We start from the raw sequence: 3,876 nt of genomic DNA on the forward strand, positions 1-3,876 counted from the left end.
GTCAGATGTTATTTCTCTCAGAGATTGGTCTATTTATTTCAGTGGTGATGATTTCTTTAGAATATTCGTCGTTTAGTATTTCTTCTGTATATTTTCTCTAGCCTGTTTTGTATCTACACATGTTATTGATTCTACTAGATAGATAGTAATTGTGATGCTGAAACATGTTATTGCAAGGTGTAGTACATGGCAGGTTTGACATGGACCACACCGTACAATAACATGCTTCACCATCATAATTACTATCTCTCTAGTAGAGTCAACAACAAGTATAGGTACAAAAGCAAGTAAAAGATTTCACCATCATAATTACTATCTCTCTAGTAGAGTCAACAACAAGTATAGGTACAAAAGCAAGTAAAAGATAATACAAGAGATATATGATGAAATAATAGAGATGAAAATAATATTTCATCATCCAACATACAAAAATATAAAGTGAATCTCTGAAATAACTAGTTTGGAGATCTCAACAAGTCTCAAATACAGAATATCTAATAAAAAAAATAAGTCACATAGCCTTAATAACTTCTAGAACATAACTCTCAAATATCTATAGTGGAGCTCCATAAATAAAATAAAACTACAAATGAAAGATGGACGCTAATAACTATCGCCATCAACCTACGACTCTCCGTGCACCTGCCTCGTTACCTAAAATTAGAGGGGACAACGAGCGTCAAAGAGCTAGCGAGCAATATCACAACCAACCCCAAGGGAGATGGCTCGTTGCATTTAGAAAATACAGTTAATACATATATACATAAAATCATTGATCCTAACAATAAAAGGATTTTAGTGTTTAAGAAACTCTCATGTATATACCTTGTATCTCAAATTATAAATCCCTAAATATCAAACCCAAGATCTAATACATGAACAATAATATAAAGAAGACTAACCCATCTCAGAACTCAAATACCATGTCATGTCAAAACCCACATAAGTGTCATGTCCAGCCTATGTAAGTGTAAGTATCATACTCAAGGTTGTCATACTCAAGGTTTAAACAGGTGTCCAACACATGAACTAAGACTAGGTGTAGTGGATGCCCAACACATGGACTGCATATATGAATTGTCTAACACATGGACTGAATGATGAATGTCCAACACATGGACTGAATATAATGAATGTCCAACACATGGACCAAATATGATGAATGTCCAACACATGGACTGCACATAATAATTGCCCAACACATGGACTGAATAAAATGTGTAGAATGTCGATGAGATATATGAAAAGGATGCATATACACTAATTTCACATGTGTCTCGGTGTGCAAATCTAAACTCATGTCCGGAAACCATCTCACATGTGAAGATACATAATAAGCAATAATTTCTAATGCCAAATATTCGAGGTAACTCCTCGTTCACATTAAAGCACACAACAAAAGTAAACATGCACAAACTGTGCCGGCGATCAACTGAAACAGGCAGAAACCATTCACAGGTTTCTGTCTGCTTCGAAACAAATCTAGAAGTGACATTATTATTTTCCAAGCATAATATTACTGATATCAACATATATGAAATAACATGAAACGAAATATTAGCATGTATATATATCATCGAAATCCTAAACATTTATATACACATGTTTAAACGTTTTAAAAGCAAAAACTTGTGATTTAATTCATGATTAATAAATTTCATATCTAAAATTTGTCAAGGTTATTGTTGTAATCAATTAGAAAATTATGATAATGTATTCTCACTTTATAAGTTTTAAAGATCTATATTTTGTACACTGAAAATACGTTTTAGGCTCGAAAATCCGAATAAAACTTAATAAAACATGCAAAATAAAAGGGTGCAGAGTTGGGCGAGATGTTACTCATCTCAGATGCTAAAAAATTCCTACCATGTGAAAAAGAACCAATCCCCTTCGCTGCACTGCACAAAACCCGTTAAAAAATCCTCCGAAATCCCTCAAAATCGCCAAAGAAAAGAACTAGGGTTTGAGAGAGGGGAAAAGAGGCTGCTAGGGTTTAGAACATAGGAGAAAAGAGGTGTTTTCATGTTTAAACATGTGTATATATGACAGCAAACCCAAAAAACTACAGCCCAAAACCCGAAACCTGAAACTGGAAAACCCAGTCTGACTAGAAACATACTCTTCGGTATTTTGGCTGTAACTTTCACATACGATCTCAAATTAAGGTGATTAAAGATTTGTTGGAAATATGCTGAAGATATCTACAACTTTGGTCTTTTAAATTTTTCCATATTCACAACGTATCAGTGTGTAAAATACAAAATCTCTCCACTGGTCATAAATTTTCAGATTTATACATCGAGCATGATTTGTGCATTTGCTCTTATATATATACATATATATATTAAATTGATCTCAAATCAATTCATAGCATACTAAAACATCATAATATGTTATTTATAAATATATAACATATTTATTATTATTTATCACAAAATATTCAAATTTTTAGGGTTTAACAGAGTGATAGTAAATTTATTATGTGTACATTAGATTTTACAAATTTTATCTATTATAATACATAAATTTTGATAAATTTGGTTCATTTTGAATGATTGTAAAAAAATTATATTTACATCAAAATTTGCAATTTTCTACAGATGCAACATAAGAAATTTGTCAAGTTTTGTTCGCTTCGCACAAAAGTAAACTTATTACGTGTATATTGTAGGCTGTCTAAAAATCACAATAGATAGCTTATCCTCCATCAAACACCGATGATGGAAGTTACAATCTGATAGCTTATCCTCCATCAAACACCGATGATGGAAGTTACAATCTGACGACTTCCAGAAGGCTGTAATTTGAAGACTTTCAAACACCGATGATGGAAGTTACAATCTGACGACTTCCAGAAGGCTGTAATTTGAAGACTTTCACGTAGATCGCTAAAGGTTACAATCTGACGACCTTCACGACAACCAATGAGAGCTCTACAGCCTTCACAATCAACATCGGGAGTTACAATCTGACGACTCTCATATTCTCAAGGAGCCAAGACGAAGATTACAAGACAATGATCTTTGCAACAAGAGATTACTTGGTGATAATCTCTGTAAGGCAAGACGCGGAGGTCCTCCCCGTGTTTCAACATCAAAACGCCAGGGTCGAACCCCGCGTTACAACATCAAAACGCCAGGGTCGAACCCCGCGTTTCAACATCAAAACACCAGGGTCGAACCCCGCGTTACAACAGGCGAAACGTGAGCGACCCTCGCGTTCGTAGGGGTCCGGCCAACACCGACCCCCGTGTTTCTAAGCTACAACAAACCAAAACGCGAGCGACCCTCGCGTTCATCAATGTTCAGCCAACACCCAACCTCGCGTCTCAATCCTAAGACGTGAGGTTAGGGTCCTGAACGCCAACGTGGGCGTTTGACTCATTCAACATGAGTTGAACGGTTCTAAAACCGTTGCCCACGATTTGGGGGCTTCTAAAACTGTTTCCCACGATTTGGGGGCGGTTACACCCCACTTAGGAGAGATTTAAGGGGCGGTTTCACCCCCTTAATCCTCTATAAATAACTGAAGATCAATTCAGTTCGGGCCTCTCTTTCTTCCCTTTCCGGTTAGAATTTTCTTGGCTTGGATCGACCACTGGAGAGAGGCTTTTGAGGAGATCGGCATCATCTCCCAACGAAGATCATCTTCAACTTCAGCAACAGAGAGCCTCTGTAAGGGGCGGTTTCACCCCCTTAATCCTCTATAAATAACTGAAGATCAATTCAGTTCGGGCTTCTCTTTTTTTCGGTTCGGTTGGATTTTCTTGGCTTGGATCGACCACTGGAGACAGGCTTTTTGGAGGAGATCGGCACTCTTCCAACGAAGATCATCTTCAACTTCAGCAACAGGGAGCCTCTGTCCTTGGCTTAT

The sequence above is a fragment of the Asparagus officinalis genome, chromosome 8 (assembly GCF_001876935.1).
Source record: "Asparagus officinalis chromosome 8, Aspof.V1, whole genome shotgun sequence".
Taxonomy (NCBI): domain Eukaryota; kingdom Viridiplantae; phylum Streptophyta; class Magnoliopsida; order Asparagales; family Asparagaceae; genus Asparagus; species Asparagus officinalis.